The sequence below is a fragment of the Dama dama genome, chromosome 18, assembly GCF_033118175.1.
Source record: "Dama dama isolate Ldn47 chromosome 18, ASM3311817v1, whole genome shotgun sequence".
Classification (NCBI taxonomy): domain Eukaryota; kingdom Metazoa; phylum Chordata; class Mammalia; order Artiodactyla; family Cervidae; genus Dama; species Dama dama.
The window spans coordinates 48,712,969-48,733,512 of record NC_083698.1 but is presented as its reverse complement, the minus strand read 5'-3'; the positions used below and the strand labels follow the sequence as shown (position 1 = coordinate 48,733,512).

General features: G+C 37.8%; 1 protein-coding gene across 1 annotated transcript in view; it reads right to left on the bottom strand.

Moving 5' to 3' along the window:
• ASZ1 (ankyrin repeat, SAM and basic leucine zipper domain containing 1) overlaps positions 1-20,544 on the bottom strand; it is a 71,815-nt gene that overhangs the window by 38,261 nt on the left and 13,010 nt on the right. The window lies entirely within an intron of this gene.

The following is a 20,544-nucleotide window of genomic DNA, read 5'->3' as shown; positions in this document are numbered from 1 at the left end:
AGAGGGTGCTGGAGTAAACCCCTAAACTTGAGTTGAGACCACTGAAGGAGTATGGGGAAACAGACTAAACCCAATACCCAGACATGAACCAATGTGGAACCCTGATCTAATCAGGGATTAACTGCCAATCAGGAAAAAACTAAGTATTTTCTAGAAGCAGACAGACCTATACAAATATTCATACATTATTCAATCAAAAATAATCAGGCATATTAACAGACAACCAAGTGACCAAAAGAAAGAAATGATAAAAACAGACCCATAGAAAATATGAGAAACACACTTTAAAAATTAGTGTGATTAATAAGCTTCAGAAATAGAAGGCAAGTGAAAATTTTAATTGGAAACCCGAATTTCAGGGAAAAAAGAGAAGAAAGCAGAAATTTTGAATGGAAAATAGGATTACTGAAATTAAGAAGGTAACACATGGGTTTAATAGAAGAAGAGCTATAGGAGAAGAGGATTAGTCACCTAGAAACTAGTCCAGGAGAAAATACCTAGGAAACTACTGTAGTAAATGGAGAGGAAAAAGATGGAAAGTAAGGAAGAGACACATACATGATATGGGTGTAATGGCCTAAATCCCAGAAAGAGAGGAGAGGGAGCATGAAACAAAAGCAGTTTCTTAATACTAAAAATATGATGAAATATACCAAGCAACAGATTCAAGTTCTATGAATCTCAAGCTAGACAAATTCAAAGGAAAAACCTAGGGATATCATACATAGCAAAGGTGCACAAAACAAGAGACAAATAGAAAATCTTAAAATCTATCCTAAAGTCAACACATTCAAAGCATCAATAAGACTAACAGCTAGCTGGCTTTTCAATAGAAACAATGGAGGCCAGGAGACAACTGTAATAGCTTTAAAATACCAAAAGGAAACTAACTCCTAACCTAGGAATCTATGCTCAATGAAAATAACTTTCGAAATTAAAGTGAAATAAAAAGGTTTTCAAACAAAAAGACTTTGTCACCAGCAAATCAACTAAAGAAGGTTTTCAGAAGAAAATGACCCCTGATTAAAACGTGAAAATAAAGGGATGACATGAAGAGCATCAGAAAAGATGATTACGGGAGTAAATCTAAGTAAAAGTAGATAATAGTGACAACACAGTTGAAAACAATAAAATGATGATAATAATATATTGTGAGGTTTAAAAATACAGATAGATTTGGAATACATGACAACAGCACAAAGTGGTGGGATGGACAAATTAAATGGAACAGATACATTAGAATGTACCTTAAATGCGAATGGACTAAATATTAAAAGTTAAAAGTAAACTATTATTAAGCAATCTGGATTTAAAATGAACTATACTGCTTACTTTATATAAAAATACATAGAAAGGATGAAAGCAAAACAGTGGAAGAAGATACATTATACACACACTAACTAAAAAAGCTGACATAACCACACTAGCATTAGAGCACTAGATATTATAATAAAGAATTCCTAGATATACAGAGGAGTACACTTCAAAAGAGTAAAGATGTTAATGCATCAGGAATATGATGACCTTAAGAACATAAAAGCAAAAGTTCAACAAAATACAAATCACAGTAACTGGTAGAGAAAGCAAGCAAAAATATCAGTAGTCATTTAGAAGATCTGAGCAATGAAACTAATAAATGTTGCCTAATTAATACACATAGACCATTTATATCCAACTATTACCAAATTACATTCTTTGCTAGTGTACATGAAACATTTGCAAAAACTTCCATAGGCTGGGCCATAAAGAAAGTCTCAACAGATTTCAAAGATCTGAAACCATACAGAATATGTTTTCTGACAACTGTGGAATTTGGCTAGAAATCAATTTAAAACATTAAAAAAAAAACCTAGGAGTTAAAGAATTCAGACACAAATGCAAAATTAAAAAAATTTCTAAAAAGAATTCATATATTAAGAATTTATAATGTGTGAGGTACTAATCAAAAACACTAAACCAGCGCAGAGAAGAAAAAACAAGAGTGGGTGCCTTTAGGGTTCAGGAGACTCTCTCAGAAAGCACCTTAAGGAACTTCCGAGGGTGATGGAAAAATATTCTCCACTTGAAAGGGATGTGAGCTACACTGGTATATACATTCATCATAATTCAAATTTACACTTAAGATTTATGTATTTCACTTTGTAAATCAGATGCCAATCAAAAAATGGAATTAAAATTATGCAAAATTTTACTATATGATGTATACAGATGGATGGATGGATGGATGATTATATCTATATACATGTGGCTAGATAATTTTATATTTTATCTATTTATCTATATAATTTAACATGGGCAGGAAATATGCACACAAATTATAATACTGGTTGCCTCTGGGAAAGAAAGAAGGAAAAGTGAGTATGACTGGGGAGGATACAAAGGGGCCTTTGTTGTTGTTCAGTCATTAGGTCATGTCCAACTCTTTGAAACACCACGGACAGCGGTACACCAGGCTCCTCTGTCCTCCACCAACTCCCAGAGTTTGTTCAAATTCATGTTCATTGAGTTGGTGATGCTATCTAACCATTTAGTCCTCTGCGATCCCCTTCTCCTTTTGCCTTCAGTCTTACCCAGCGTCAGGGTCTTTTCCTATGAGTCGGCTCTTTGCATCAGATGGCCCAAGTATTGGAGCTTCAGTTTGAGCAAGTCCTTCCAACAGATATTCAGGGTTGATTTCCTTTCAGATTGACTGGTTTGATCTCCTTGCTTCCAAGGAACTCTCAAGAATCTTCTCCAGAACCACAATTTGAAAGCATCAATTCTTTGGCACTCAATCTTCTTTATGGTCCAGTTCTCATATCCGGACATGACTACTGAAAAAACCATATAGCTTTGACTACACAGACACCTGTCGGCAAAGTGATGTCACTGCTTTCTAACATTCTGTCTACATTTGTCATAGCTTTCTTTCCAAGGAACAAGCATCTTTTATTTTCCTGGCTGCAATCACTGCCTTCAGTGACTCTGGAGCCCAAGAAAATAAAATTTGTCACTGTTTCCACTTCTTCCTCTTCTATTTGCCATAAAGTGATGAGACCAGATACCATGACCTTAACTTTTTAAATACTAAGTTTCAAGCCAGTTTTTTCACTCTCCTCTTTCACCCTCATCAAGAGGGTCATTTGTTCCTCTTCACTTTCTGCCATGACATCTGCATATCTGAGGCTGATATTTCTCTCATCAATCTTGATTCCAGCTTGTGTTTCATCCAGCCTGGCATTTTGCATGATGTACTCTGCACAGAAGGTAAATAAGCAGGGTGACAATATACAGCCTTGTTGTATTCCTTTCCAAAATTTGAATATCAGTTGCTCCATGTCTGTTGACTGTTGCTTCTTGACCCACACAGGTTTCTCAGAAGACAGGTAAAATGGTCTGTTACTCTCATCTCTCTAAGAACTTTCTACAGTTTGTTGTGCTCCACAGAGTCACAAGCTTTAGTGTTAATGAAGCAGAAGCAGATTTTTTTTTCTGGAACTCCCTTGCTTTCTCCATGATCCAAAGAATATTGGCAATTTGATTTCTGGTTCCTCTGCCTTTTCAAAACCTAGTTTGTACATGTAGAAATTCTCAGTTCACATACTACTGAAGCCTAGTTTGAAGGATTCTGAGCATAGCATTGCTAATGTGAAATGAGCTCAGTTGTGGGGTAGTTTGAACATTCTTTGGCATTGCCCTTTTTTGGGACTGGAATGGAAACTGACCTTTTCCAGTCTTGGGGCTACTGCTGAGTTTTCCAAATTTGCTGACATATTAAGTCTATACTTAACACTTTAACAGCATTATCTAGAATTTGAAATAGCTCAGCTGGAATTCCATCACCTCCACTAGCTTTCTTTGTAGTAACGCTTCCTAAGGCCCACTTGACTTCGAACTCCAGGATGTCTGGTTCTAGGTGAGTGACCACACCATCACGGTTATCTGGGTCATGAAGATCTTTCTTGTACAGTTCTTCTGTGTATTCTTGCCACCTCTTCTTAATATCTTCTGCTTCTGTTTGGTCCTTATTTTTTCTGTCCTTTATTGCGCCTATCTTTACCTGAAATGTTCTCGTGATATCTCTTAATTTTTTTGAAGAGATCTCTAGTCTTTCCCATTCTATTGTTTTCCTCTATTTCTTTGCATTATTCACTTAAAAGGGTTTCTTATCTCTCTTTGCTATTCTCCGGAACTCTGCATTCAGATGGGTATATCTTTCCTTTTCTCCTTTGCCTTTCACTTCTCTTCTTTCCTCAGCTATTTGGAAGGCCTCCTCAGACAACCACTTTGCCTTCTTGCATTTCTTCTTTTGTAGAGTTTTGGTCACTGCCTCTTGTATAGTGTTATGGATCCCTGTCCATAGGTCGTCAGGCACTGTCTACCAGATCCAATTCCTTGAATCTATTTGTCACTACCACTGTATAATCATAAGGGGTTTGATTTAGGACATACCTGAATGATCTAGTGGTTTTCTCTACTTTCTTCAATTGAAGCCTAAATTTTGCAATGCTCTGAGTCACAGTTAGCTCCAGGTCTTGTTTTTGCTGACTGAACAGAGCTTCTCCATCTTCAGCTACAAATAACATAATGAATCTGATTTTAGTATTGACCATCTGGTGATGTCCATGTGTAGAGTCATCTCTTGGGTTGTTGGAAAAGGGTGTTTGCTGAGAGCAGTGTGTTCTTTTGACAAAATTCTGTTAGCTTTTTCCCTGCTTCATTTTGTACTCCAAGGACAAACTTGCCTGTTACTCTCTTGACTTCCTACTTTTTCATTACAATCCCCTATGATGAAAAGGACATCTTTTTTTGGTGCTAGTTCTAGAAGGTGTTGTTAAGTCATCACAAAACTGGGCAATTTGAGCTTTTTTGGCATCAGTGGTTAGAGGACAGATTTGGATTACTGTGATGCTGAACGCCTTGCCTTGGAAACAAACTGAGATTTAATTAGTCTATATTATTTTATTTAAAACATACTTAAAGCAAAATTAGAATCACTGGGCAAAACATGGCTTTTCAGAGATGATATGAATTATAGTTTTGATATATAGAAGTTTTATATGATTTTTCTTAATTTTTAATGTCTATTAGCTTTAATAAGTACTACTGGATATTAAAAATGAATATCTTCAAAGATTAAGATCCAGTAAATTCTTCACTAAACAAAGGTCCTAATAATTGCACAGTTCCACAGAGACACAGAGCAGATATTAAGCTTTCCTGGCAAAAATGGATTTACTTCTGTGTATTTGTTGACTTACTGCTGTAACACTGGAATGTGGGAAGACTTTCCACATGAAAACAAAATCGTAGCACCGTTCTTTCCATTAATGAATATGTCATCTATATGTGTGTACAAGGTAGTATAATGAAAAATATATTAATTCTTTATGTCTTATGCTTCACTTGCATCAGCAACCATCCTTCTAACATTCTTTAGCACAGACCATTAACATATAAAGTTAACCTATTCTGGTGAGAAAATGCTGAAATAAGAGTATATTTAAATAAAAAATTTTACTTTTTGAAAGCTAAGAAATATGAGAGTAAATTTTAAATGTTATTTTTATACCATTCACTTTTCCCAGGACTTCTAATATCACTGGATATTCCTGAATACACAAGTTCAAACTAAAATAAGACTACTAAAATAGGTAAGTAACAAGTTATTATATTTTATTAGATCTAAGACATCATCAATAATAGGATGCATACCAATTTCGGAAATGCTAATATGTGAAAAAAGTGTCATAAAACATGAAATATGGTTGGTTTTTATTTCAAATTAATTTTTGTGAAAATATATCTGGTGACATAAGTATAATCATTACCAAGGTTCAAAAAGAGACTTCTGAAGAAGATGGATTAGAATTTCTACTTACAAAGCATCTGAAATAATTATATTCACTACTTGGGTAATCTTTTTGAGGCATGTGAGGCAAACTCCTGATTAACTTAATTCATTTTTTTTAACAGAACAGAGTTAAAAGACTGTTAAAATCAGTACCCATTTAGACAGTATCCTGTATCTCTTCGCTCTCTCTCGGTCAGCTACCAGAAAGGTAGTTTACATTTGTTCTTTCCACACCCCCCACTCTCATTTATTGTCTTCCCTGGGCTTCCCTGGTGGCTCAGATGGTAAAGCATCTGCCTGCAATGCGGGAGACCCAGGTTCAATCAGTCCATGGGGTCGCAAAGAGTCGGACATGACTGAGCAACTTCTCTTTCTTTACCTCAATAAGACTCCAGATTTTTTTTTCACATCAAAATAATCATTTCAATGTTTTATCACAACAGATTGGAACACATGCGTTTATGTTTATTTTATTAAAATAATAAATGTTTAAAGAAAAATAGTACTTATTTGTTTTAAAATCAATCAAAACAAACATCTTAGAAATCATGGTGCTTATAACACAAAATAGCAAGTACTCCCAACTTAGGTAAAAGTAACTTTTGGTAAGGGGCTTCCTGGAGACTAAGCAGTAAAGACTCCTCCTGCAATGCAGGAGACATGGGTTTGATCCCTGGGTGGAGAAGATCCCCTGGAGAAGGAAATGGCAACCACTCCAGTATGCTTACCTGGGAAATCCCATGGACAGAGGAGCCTGGTGGGCTATCGTCCACAGGGTCACAGAAGAGTTGAACGTGACTTAGTGACTAAATATTTGGTAAGCATCAAAACTATCAAATGGCAGCATGTTAATTTAAGTCCTTTCATATTTATTATCTTGTTTTAATTCTCACAGTCATCTTGCTAATTAGCTAGGTATCATCTCAATGACAGAGGAAATTGAGCCTCAAAGATTTCCAAACAACTTAATAGTCATATTAGCTTGGACAAGTCATTGAGGTAGTATTTGGACCAAGATTTTCAGGCTCTAAGTCATGCTTCAAACTTTCTGCAGTATAAATTAATTAATATATTAATTACTTCACAAATGATATGTTTTAGTCAAGTTTTATAAATATATAAATGACCATTCTATATCAAATATACTAATTCAATAAAGAACTTGATAAACATAACATGAAAGAATTAGGAAGGAAATAAAAAACACCATAGTAGTCAAGCAGCTTACAGTAAAATGAAGACTTTCACATATTAAATGATGCAAGAATGAAAGAGAACAACACATGACATGTATAAAAATGTGCTAAACAAAATAATCACCTACCCAAAATCATAGCCTATGAACAAAAAGCACTCTTGTGGGCTGTAATAAAATAGAAAAGTAAACAAACTATTAATCTGGCCCTTGATGGCAAAATGTGAATGCACCATGAGGGGATGAAAGGATGTTCCAAACTGAAGAATAACAAAAGGAAAAACAGAGGCAGAAATGGTTATGTATCTGAAGAATATCACTAAAATTGTATAAATGAAATAAAAGTTAGACATTAGGGAGATTAAGTTTAAGATTTCACCTAACAGACAAAAGGAAGTGTGTTCTACAGGTAACAGCATATAGGACTGACTAAAGCACAGAAATAGTACAGTCAAAAATACCAATTAGGAGGCTGTTTAAGTTGCCCCTGGGTTCCCAGGTAGCTCAGTGGTAAAGAATCTGCCTGCCAACGCAGGAGACACCGGATCAGTCTCTGGGCTGGGAAGATCCCCTCGAGAAGGAAATGGCAACCCACTCCAGTATGCTTGCCTGGAAAATCCCATGGACAGAGGAGCCTGGAGGGCTACAGTCCATGCGATCTCACAAGAGTTGGACATAACTTAGTGACTAAACAACAACAAAGTTCCCCCTAAAGTGGGATGATAAGTACCAAAACTGAAATGAATCTAAGAAACATTACAGAGAAAGAATAAATTATATATAAAAGTGAATGGAAAAGTTTGAGATAAGTATCTATTTTTCTTGGTATAAATTTATGTTCAATATTCAGAATTAACTATTGCTTTAAGCATACAGTAAATAGGAAATACAATTACTACAGCCATGAAGAAAATACATTTAGAATAACATGGTAAGTCATCAGGGCTGCCCACCCAATACTGCTGATTCTTCTTTTGTGAACACAGTAAGACTGAACTTCCTTACTCCCTTGAAATTAGATATGACTATGTAACCATAATTAAACAGAAGAAATGACATGGGTCTCTTCCAGGTGGGAGCTTTAGCAGCCAGCACACAATTTACCGTCCATGCTAGACATAAATAACACAAAGTCAAGTCAAAATTGAAAGGTTTCTGTCCTAGTTTTTTTTTAAGTCTTGGTTTCTGTGCATGTGTCTTGAGAGATGAGTGTCAAGGGCTTTCATTACCTAGCTTTCCTCACCTCTATCCTCTCCATTCTGTGCTTTCAAAAGGACCAAGCAGATTTACACATATATGGATAAGCAATATCAATCCTATACCTTATATATGCAAGGAACACTAAGATATTTGTCACTGTTTGCATGTGAAACTGATAACAAAAATCAGGTCCTAAATGCAGATAAATAAAAGACAGGTAAATAAAAAAATAAGTAGAGGATGTTAACAGGCAATCTATAAAAAAAGAAAAAAGAAAAAAAATCACAAAATAACAATTTTTGGTGATGTTTTCTAAAAAAGGTAAATTTTTTTTTCTGAAAATATTTTTGTGACTAGTCTATGCTTTCAGAGCAAAAATAAGTCACATCATTACTTACAACTAGAAAACAAGTTAATATTGTAATCTAAAATTACACCTCAATCTACCAAACTGCTCCAGTGACATTTACAACCAAATTTATACTGTGATAAAGAAAGCAACATTTTTCCCAGAGTATTTCCTCTACTGGTAATAACATTCAACAAGTTAACAATCACACAAATGATTACGTCAAAACCTTGGACATTGGTTCATATGTACAGTCTTATCAATGGTAATAAAACATCTATTGAGATGAAAATGCCACATCATTTTACAAAACCCTTATCTCATGACTAAGCACAGCACTGTGATTGTAACAAACTCCTCTGCTAGAAAAGTTGCCTTCTGAATGTAAAGAAAATATATCTTTTTTTTTCCCTAATGTAAGAAAATGCTTTAGCAAACTAGGGGGAAAATACAATTTCTAAAAACAGAAATGTTAATTATATGCATTTTCAAAGGCTTATTATTATTCAAACAATAAAAATATCAATTGCAAATTTAAGGCTAGACTGAAAAGTATTTAGAATTTCATTATGTGTCCATACAGACCTTTAAGACTTTGATAATTTATATCATCTGTTACTGCATTATAGATATAAAAAAATAAGGAATAATAAAATCCATAGTATAACACAGACGCCAAGTTCCAATTAATTTACTTGCAGGCTACCTTGTTTTCAGAGCTAAAAGCGATTACGCTGCTGAATTACAAGTGATAATATTTTATGTTCATATATTTTCCTTTGCAATCTGTGGACTTTTCAAGTAAAAATATTCAAGTACCTACAATAATTTAGGGAAAGAGGAAAAAATATCCCCAAATACAACTCAATTTAAGATGTGTTTTGCAACAATTAGAAAAGACATGATGTTTAAACTGGTTGTGCTGAAAAAATCCTCAACCTAAACAAGATGGGGAATATAAATATATTCCAATGGTGGAACCTACTCACATCAAACTTGTAAATTTCCTTACCAAACCTCTGCTACATTCAAAGGCTCAAATGTTTGATTGCCACCTTTCTGTTCTATAAAAATAATGGATACCATCTACCACTGAGCAGTAAGGATTACATTAAACAACAAATTTAAGAGCAAATAACACAGTGCATGCTACACAGGAAACAATGAATAAATGTTTCATTTTAAAAAAAATTAAAAAGCCTAACCCAGAAACAAATTCTAAAACTCCAAATAAATCAGTATTAAAATATCATATGTGCTAGACATAGTACACTAAGTATTGTGCAGCAAGATCCAAGAGAAATATAAAACATAATTTGTATTAATTTAAAAACGGCTTTCAAGTTGTCAGATTTTTTTCCCATTAGTCCTACAGGATAGAAAATAAAATGAATTTTTAAAACTAAGAAAAACTAATAAAAGATCAAGGTAGATCTATATGTACTCACACTGAGCTGATTATTTAATAATAAATCAATACTATTTCAACAAGATTTGATAAAGGAAGATACATAAATAAAAAAACAATTAAGAAATCAAGAAGATGCTGATTTATGTTTCTAGTAATTGCAGGCTAAATTTGGATCAAAACGTTGAAGGCTTTAAAAATAGCTAGGTTTTTTTTTTAAATTTCTTAAAGACTGAAGAACTAATATGATATCAAAGAACTACTGAACCAAAATCTATATGGCAAAAACATAGAGGTAAATAAACTCAGCATTAACAGTTAGCTTTTGCCTTGAGGGCATTTGCCAGTTCATAAGCACTGGTCATAGCAAACACCTTCTTCCAACAACACAGAGAAGACTCTACACATGGACATCACTAGACGGTCAACATCAAAATCAGACTGATTATATTTTTTGCAGCCAAAGATGGAGAAGCTCTATACAGTCAGCAAAAACAAGACCGGGAGCTGACTGCGGCTCAGATCATGAACTCCTTATTGCCAAATTCAGACTTAAGTTGATGAAAGTAGGGAAAACCACTAGACCATTCAGGTATGACCTAAATCAAATCCTTTACAATTATACAGTGGAAGTGAGAAATAGATTCAAAGGATTAGATCTGACAGACAGAGTGCCTGAAGAACTATGGACAGAGGTTCGTGACATTGTACAGGAGACAGGAATCAAGACCATTCCTAAGAAAAAAATGCAAAAAAGCAAAATGGCTGTGTGAGGAGGCCTTACAAATAGCTGTGAAAAGAAGAGAAATGAAAAGCAAAGGAGAAAAGGAAAGATATACCCATTTGAATGCAGAGTTCCAAAGAATAGCAAGGAGAGACAAGAAAGACTTCGTCAGTGATCAATGCAAAGAAATAGAGGAAAACAATACAATGGGAAAGACTAGAGATCTCTTCAAGAAAATTAGAGATACCAAGGGAACATATGCAGATGACACCATCCTTACGGCAGAAAATGAAGAAGAACTAAAGAGGCTCTTGATGAAAGTGAAAGAGGAGAGTGAAAAAGTTGACTTAAAGCTCAACATTCAGAAAACTAAGATCATGGCATCTGGTCCCATCACTTCATGGCAAATAGATGGGGAAACAGTGGAAACAGTGGCTGACTTTGTTTTTTTTGGGCTCCAAAATCACTGCAGATGGTGACTGCAGCCATGACATTAAAAGACGCTTGCTCCTTGGAAGGAAAGTTATGACCAAACTAGATAGCATATTAAAAAGCAGAGACATTACTTTAACAACAAAGGTCCGTCTAGTCAAAGCTATGGTTTTTCCAGTAGTCATGTATGGATGTGAGAGTTGGACTATAAAGAAAGCTGAGCACCAAAGAATTGATGCTTTTGAACTGTGGTGTTGGAGGAGACTCTTGAGAGTCCCCTGGACTGCAAGGAGATCAAACCAGTCCATCCTAAAGGAGATCAGTTCTGGGTGTTCATTGGAAGGACTGGTGTTGAAGCTGAAACTCCAATACTTTGGCCACCTGATGCAAAGAGCTGACTCACTGGAGAAGACCCTGATGCTGGTAAAGACTGAAGGTGGGAGGAGAAGGGGACGACGGGATGAGATGGTTGGATGGCATCACCGACTCAATGGACATGAGTTTGGGTAAGCTCCGGGAGCTGGTGATGGACAGGGAGGCCTGGCGTGCTGCGGTCCATGGGGTCAGAAAGAGTTGACACGACTGAACTAGTGAACCGAACTGAAGGGAACATTTCACACAAAGGACCAAAAAGGACAGAACAAAGGACAGAAATAGCATGGACCTAACTCATTGGAAAAGATCCTGTTGCTTGGAGGGATTGGGGGCAGGAGGAGAAGGGGACGACAGACGATGAGATGGTTGGATGGCATCACCGACTCGATGGACATGGGTTTGAGTAAACTCTGGGAGTTAATGATGGACAGGGAGGCCTGGTGTGCTGCGATTCATGGGGTCGCAGAGTCGGACACGACTGAGCAATTGAACTGAACTGAACAGAAGCAGAAGATGTTAAGAAGAGATGGCAAGAATACACAGAAGAACTATACAAAAAGATCTTCAAGACAAAGATAATCACAATGGTGTGATCACTCACCTAGAGCCAGACATCCTCGAATGTGAAGTCAAGTGGGCCTTAGGATGCATCACTACAAACAAAGCTAGTGGAGGTGATGGAATTCCAGTTGAGCAATTTCAAATCCTAAAAGATGATGCTGTGAAAGTGCTACACTCAATATGCCAGCAAATTTGGAAAACTCAGCAAAGGCCACAGGACCGGAAAAGGTCAAGTTTCATTCCAATCCCAAAGAAAGCAAATGCCAAAGAATGCTCAAACTACTGCACAATTGCATTCCTCTCACATGCTAGTAAAGTAATGCTCAAAATTCTCCAAACCAGGCTTCAACAATACACGAACCGTGAACTTCCATGTTCAAGCTAGTTTTAGAAAAGGCAGAGGAATCAGAGATCAAATTGCCAACATCCGCTGGATCATCAAAAAAGCAAGAGCTCCAGAAAAACATCTATTTCTGCTTTATTGACTATGCCAAAGCCTTTGACTGTGTGGATCACCACAAACTATGGAAAATTCTTCTAAAGAAGGGAATACCAGACCACCTTACCTGCCTCCTACGAAATTTGTATGCAGGTCAGGAAGCAAAAATTTGAACCGGACGTAGAACAACAGACTGGTTCCAAATTGGGAAAGGAATATGTCAAGGCTGTGTATTGTCACCCTGCTTATTTACCTAATATGCAGAGTACATCATGAGAAATGCTGGGCTGGATGAAGCACCAGCTGGAATGCAGAATGCCTGGAGAAATATCAATAACCTCAGATATGCAGATGACACCACCCTTATGGCAGAAAGTGAAGAAAAACTAAAGAGCCTCTTGATGAAAGTGAAAGAGGAGAGTGAAAAAGTTGACTTAAAGCTCAACATTCAGAAAACTAAGATCATGGCATCTGGTCCCATCACTTCATGGCAAATAGATGGGTAAACAGTGGAAACAGTGGCAGACTTTATTTTTTTTTGGCTCCAAAATCATTGCAGATGGTGACTGCAGCCATGAAATTAAAAGATGCTTACTCCTTGGAAGGAATGTTATGACCAACCTAGACATAATATTAAAAAGCGAGACATTACTTTGCCAACAAGTCTGTCTAGTCGAAGCTATGGTTTTTCCAGTAGTCATGAATGGATGTGACTGAACGCTGAGCACCAAAGAATTGATGCTTTTGAACTGTGGTGTTGGAGAAGGCTCTTGAGAGTCCCTTGGACTGCAAGAAGATCCAACCAGTCCATTCTAAAGGAAATTAGTCCTGAATATTCATTGGAAGGACTGATGTTGAAGCTGAAAGTCCAATACTTTGGCTACCTGATGCGAAAAGCTGACCATTTGAAAAGACCCTGATGCTGGGAAAGACTGGAGGCAGAAGGAGAAGGGGACGACAGAGGATGAGATGGTTGGATGGCATCACTGATTCAACGGACATGAGTTTGAGTAAACTCTGGGAGTTGGTAATGGACAGGGAGGCCTGGTGTGCTGCAGTCCATGGGGCTGCAAAGAGTCAGACATGACTGAGCCACTCAACTGAACTGAACTGAAGAACCCAATGGGAAATTAAGCTGCGGCTTCGGCAGCTTCAAACTTCACGATGAACACAATTCAAAGCACTGGGCCTAAACAAAATAGGAAATTTACTAAATTATAATAAAGACACATTTTGCTGGGCCTCTAAGTATATTTAGGGTAAGGGTGAACCAGAAATAAACATGGTGTTTAGGTTTAGGTTTAACTTACATCACCAAAATACTCCAGGGAGCTTCAACTCCTGAACTTAGATTACATGAGTCCTGGGTTGATAAGTGCCCCAGACACCTTTAGAAATATACAAAATCCTCTCTGATGGATCATCCTAGGCCTCATATTATTCCAACAAGTTTTAAAATGTAATGACTAGCACCTAGTCATGAGTGAGAAGCATAAGAAACTATTGTAAACAGAGACAAACCCACAAAAACCTCAGATACCATAACTGTTACATCTACACTATATGTTTACCATATTAAAGATTTGGAGCTTGATTTTTTCAGTGAACAAGAAGTTATAAAATCTTTATAATACTTTATAACTTCCTTATAATGCTGTCAATTTTAAAAATAACCAAACAGAATTTCTAGAAATAAAAAACTAACTGAAATTATGAACCAAATTGAGGAGTTTAACAATAAATTAGAAGGAAGTGAAATGAGACTCAGTAAGCTAGAAGGCAGATTAGATGCTATTATCCAGAATGTTGCACGGTGAAACAAGATGATGGAAAATAAAGACAGGCATTGAGGTTACAGTGAGAAAGGTCTAACAGATATACATATAGTCACAGACCCCAAAAGAGAAAAGAACAGGGCACAGGTAATACCTAAAGTGACAATGAATGAGACTTCTTCAGAACTGCGGCACCATCCCCAAATTTAGAAGCTTTTCATAATAATGCTTGAAATGGCATATAGAGATGCCTTAATGACAGATATCTACCACATTAAATTGATGTTTTCTTCATTAGCCATTTTCAAGATGAAACAGAGAAACATTAAAAGAAACTATGAAAATTTTGCCGAAATACATGTATTAGCAGATTTGAAAGTCTACACACAAAGTTTGGGAAGAATATAAAACTTCAAAGCAGATAAAACTTGCTCTTTTAAATAATATTTATCTAATAAATTTGAATATTATTAAGTGTTTACCATAATAATGAACCAGAATGGCTAAGGAAGTAAAATAAATGTTGAAAATTATATAAGAGCAATTAGTGATATTGATGTGCAGCACACATACCCAAATCAAACAACAAACACCAATACGTATATGCATTCAGCAGAACAAAGAAGCAGACAGTCATAGCTATCTGAAGAACTGACAAAACGCTCATCTCTGTTTAGCTTAACTCAGAACTCAAGTCAGAAAAGCAGGCATTGCTCAAAAAGACTCCCAAGTGTCGGATGCCTCGGGCAAATGTTTTAAGAAAACACTAACTGGTACACATAAAAAATGGTTAAAACAGCAAATTTCATATTATAAATGTTTTACCACAATTTTTAACTTAAAAAAAGGAGGGGGACAAGTAGGACTTAATAACTTTATGGAAACTTTAGAGGAAAAGACACAGGAATCTGGAGCAAGTTCAAGAAAGGAGTGACATGAAGAACACTGTGGAAGAGAAGCTAAGGGATGGTTACAGGTACTTGGGCCAAATACCAAGAGCTGCTAGGGATACAGAATCATGAATTACATTGTCAGCACTCATGCTGCCTTAGCACAGAGCAAGCCATAATATGCTGTCAATTCTGCCTATTGAAGCATTCTAACAGTTTCACAATCTTTTAAATACACTATTCAGTATTTTCTTTCAATTTCCAAGCGAATCAACTTTCTTCCTGATTGGGTCAGACATTTTGTTAGGCCACGAAGACTTTGTCATACTCTTATTAATACAGAATCTCTATACAATGGAATACTACTCAGCAATAAAAAGTAACAAATTTTTGACACATACAACTTGGATGAATCTTTAAAATATTATCCTGAGTGAAAAAATTCTGTATAATTACATTGATGTAACATTTCAGAATAGCAAAAAATAGTTTATAGTGATAGAAGTAAGTTCTACAGCACTGGGGAGGGGCATGAGGGAACTTTCTGGGATGACAAAAATATTCTGTGTTGAGATGTGAGTTATATGAACACACATTTTTCAGAACTGATTCAACTGCACACTGAAAATCTGAATTTTTCTCACATTTATGTTAATTATACACAATAAAAAAACTTTAAACTATTAAAGAATTTCCTCAGTACATTCAGCAAGACCTCTATAATTAAGTTTAAGGCAAAATGACAGAAAGTAGGTGAAAGAAAGCAATTTGGCAAATGGCTAAGATTAAAATAACATCAATATATGAGTGCTCATTTTCTGCAAGAACACCAAAATTGCAACTAGCTGAACAACCATAGACAGGCAAATGTTGGAACCCACCAAAAAAAAAGATACCCCAACCAAGGGCAAAGGAGAAGCCACAACAAGATGGCCAGAGGGATAAAATCAAACCTCATACCCGCCAGAGACCCTTGGAGGGCACAAGCAAAACCTTGTGTGCACCAGGGCAGAGGAAAAGGAGTGGTGACCCCCACAAGAGACTGAGCCAAACCTACCTTTGAGTGTTTGAGGGTCTTCTGTGGAGGCGTGAATCAGCAGTGGCCTGCCGCGGGGACAGAGGCTCTGGCAACAGCAGTCCTGGGAGGCATGGTGTATAGCCTCTTGGAGGAAATCACCATTAACCCCACTATAGAGCTGCCGAGCAGGCAACTCACAAACTGGAGAACAAAGTTCTCACACTGCTGCAAAAGTTCTAGGCCCAACAACAGACTTCCCAACCTGGGGATCCATCAAAAGGACTGAGTATCCCCAGGGAATCTTACTTTGAAGGTCAGCAGGATTTGATTACAGAACTTACAAAAGACTGGGGAAACAGACTCTTGGGGGGCACAAACAAAATCTTGTGCACAGCAAGACTCAGGAGAAAGGAGCAGTGACCCAAGAAGACTGAGCCAGACTTGTCTGTGTGTGCTTGGGAGTCTCTGGCAGAGGCGTGGGTTGACGGTGGCCTACCACAGGGTCAGGATACTGACTACAATAGTCCTAGGAGGCCCGGTGTGCTGGCAAAAGTCCTCTTGAAGGAGGTTGCCATTATCGCCATTATTGCCATTACCCCTACCATGGTTTGGCCTCAACTACAGGGAGGGAATACAGCCCTACACCCATTAGCAGAACATTGGATTAAAGAGTTACTGAGCATGGCTCTGCCTACCAGAACAAGATCCAGTTTTTCCCACAGCCAGTGCCCCCCACTAGGAAGCCTGCAGAAGCCTCTTATCCTCATCCATCAGAGGGCAGACAGAATGAAAACCACAATCACAGAAATCTAACCAAATGATCACATGAACCACAACCTTGCCCAACTCAATGAAACTATGAGCCATGCTGTTTAGGGCCACACAAGACGGATTGGTCACGGTGGAGATTTCTGACAAAATGTCCACTGGAGAAGGCAGTGACAAACCACTGTAGCCTTCTTGCCTTGAGAACCCCACGAACACTATGAAAAGGCAAAGAGATATGACATTGAAAGGTGGGCTCCCCAGGTTGGAAGGTGTCTAAGATGCCACTGGAGACGAGCAGAGAAAGCTCCAGAAGGAAGGAAGAGGCTGAGCCAAAGTGGAAACAACGCCCAGCTGTGGATGTGTCTGATGGTGAAAGTCAAGTCTGATGCTGTAAAGAACACTACATGGGAACCTGGAATGTTAGGTCCATGCTGCTGCTGCTGCTGCTAAGTCGCTTCAGTCGTGCCCGACTCTATGCAACCCCACAGACGGCAGCCCACCAGGCTCCCCTGTCCCTGGGAGTCTCCAGGCAAGAACACTGGGGTGGGTTGCCATTTCCTTCTCCAAGGCATGAAAGGAAAAGTGAAAGTGAAGTTGCTCAGTCATGTCTGACTCTTAGCGACCCCATGGACTGCAGCCTACCAGGCTCCTCCATCCATGGGATTTTCCAGGCAAAAGAGTACTGGAGTGGGGTGCCATTGCCTTCTCCCGTTAGGTCCATGAATCAAGATAAATTGGAAGTGGTCAAACAGGAGATGGCAAGAGTGAACATCGACCTTTTAGGAGTCAGTAAACTAAAATGGACTAGAATGGGCAAATTTAATTCAGATGATCATTATATCCACTACTGTGGGCAAGAATCCCTGAGAAGAAATGGAGTAGCCCTCGCAGTCAACAAGAGTTCGACACGCAGTACATGGGTGTAAGCTCAAAAACAACAGAATGATCTTGGCTCATTCCAAGGCAAACCATTCAACATTACAGTAATTCAAGTCTATGCCGCAACCACTAATGCTGAAAGAGCTAAAGTTGAATGGTCCTATGAAGACTTACAGGACCTTCTAGAATTAATACCAAAAAAAAAAAAAACCCAAAACAGAAGATGTCCTTTTCATCATCTGGAATGCAAAAGCAGGATGTCAAGAGATACCTAGAGAAACAAGGCAAGTTTGGCCTTGGAGTACAAAATGAAGCAGGGAAATGCCTAACAAAGTTTTAGCAAGAGAACCCCCTGGTCATAGCAAACACCCTCTTCCAACATCACAAGAGACAACTGTACATGTGGACATCACCAGTTGTCAATACTGAAATCAGACTGATTATATTCTTTGTAGCCAAAGATGGAAGAAGCTCTATATAGTCAGCAAAAACAAGACTGGGAGCTGACTGTGGCTCAGATCATGAACTTCTTATTGCACAATTCAGACTTAAATTGAAGAAAGTAGGGAAAACCACAAGGTCATTCAGGTATGACCTAAATCAAATCAGTGATTATACAGTGGAAGTGACAAACAGATTCAAGGGATCAGATATGATAGACAAGAGTGCCAGACCAACTATGGACAGAGGTTTGTAACACTGTACAGGAGGCAGTGATCAAAACCATCCCCAAGAGAAATAAATACAAAAAGACAAAATGGTTGTTTGAGGAGGCCTTAAAAATAGCTGAGAAAAGAAGAGAAGCAAAAAGCAAAGGAGAAAAGGAAAGACATACCAATCTGAATGCAGAGTTCCGGACAATAGCAAGGAGAGATAAGAAATCCTTTTAAGTGAACAATGCAAAGAAATAAAGGAAAACAATAGAATGGGAAAGACTAGAGATCTCTTCAAGAAAATTAGATATACAAAAGGAATATTTCATGTAAAGATGGGCAGAATAAAGGACAGAAATGCTAAGGACCTATCAGAAGCAGAAGATATTAAGAAGAGGTGACAAGAATAGACAGAACTATACAAAAAAGATCTTAATGACCTGGATAACCACAATGGTAGAATGGTTATCACTCACCTAGAGCCAGACATCCTGGAGTGTGAAGTCATGTGGGCCTTAGAAAACAGCACTATGAACAAAGTGAGTGGAGGTGATGGAATTCCAGCTGAGCTATTTCAAATTCTAAAAGATGCTGCTGTGAAAGAGCTGCATTCAATATGCCAGCAAATTTGGAAAACTCTGCCATGGCCACAGGACTGGAAAAGGTCAGTTTTCATTCCAGTCCCAAAGAAGCGCAATAACAAAGAATGTTCAAACTACTGTACAACTAAGCTCATTTCACATGCTAGCAAAGTAATACTCAATATCCTTCAAGCTAGGCTTCAACAGTATGTGAATGAAGAACTTCCCAATATACAAGCTGGATTTAGAAAAGGCAGAAGAATCAGATACCAAATTGCAAACATCTGCTGGATCATAGGAAAAGCTAGAGAATTCCAGAAAAACATCTACTTCTGCTTCACTGAATATGCTAAAGCCTTTGACTGTGCAAATCACAACAAACTGTAGAGGATTCTTAAAGAGGTGAGAATACCAGACCTGCCTCCTGAGAAGTCTGTATGCAGGTCAAGAAGCAACAGTTAGAACTGGACATGGAACAACAGACTGGTTCCAAATTGGGAAAGGAGTACATCAAGGCTATATATTGTCACCCTGCTTATTTAACTTACATGCAGAGTACATATGTGAAATGCTGGGCCAGATGAAGCACTAGCTAGAATCAAGAATGCCAGGAGAAATATCAATAACCTCAGCTATGCAGATGACACCACCCTTATGGCAGAAAGCGAAGAGGAACTAAAGAGCCTCTTGATGAAGGTGAAAGAGGAGACTGAAAAAGCTGGCTTAAAACTCAACATTCAGAAAACTGAATTCAAATCATGGTATTTGGACCCATCATTTCATGGCAAATAGATGGGGAAACAATGAAAACAGTGACAGACTTTATTTTCTTGGGCTCCAAAATCACTGTTAACGGTGACTACTCATGAAATTAAAAACTTGCTAGCTCCTTGGAAGAAAAGCAATGACAAACCTACATAGCATAATAAAAAGCAGAGACATTACTTCCTGACAAAGGTCCATATAGTCAAAGCTATGGTTTTTCTAGTAGTCATGTATGGATGTGAAAGCTGGACAATAAAGAAGGCTGAGCACTGAAGAATTGATGCCTTCGAACTGTGGTGCTGGGGAAGACTCTTGAGAGTCCCTTGAACTGCAAGGAGATAAAACCAGTAAATCCTAAAGGAAATCAACCCTGAATATTCATTGGAAGGACTGAGGCTGAAGCTGAAGCTCCAATACTTTGGCCACCTGATGCACAGAGCTGACTCTGACACTGGGAATGATTGAAGGCAGGAGGAGAAGGGGGCAACAGAGGATAAGATGCTTGGATGGCATCACTGGCTCAATGGATATGAGTTTGAGCAAACTCCAGGAGATGGTGAAAGATAGGGAAGCCTGGCGTGCTGCAATTCATGGGGCTGGAAACCAGCAGGACTGAGCGACTGAACAACAAAGGGAACTCCACAGCTTCCTCTTAATTTTCATTCTTCTCTTCACCTTTAGTGCAACCAGAACCAAGTG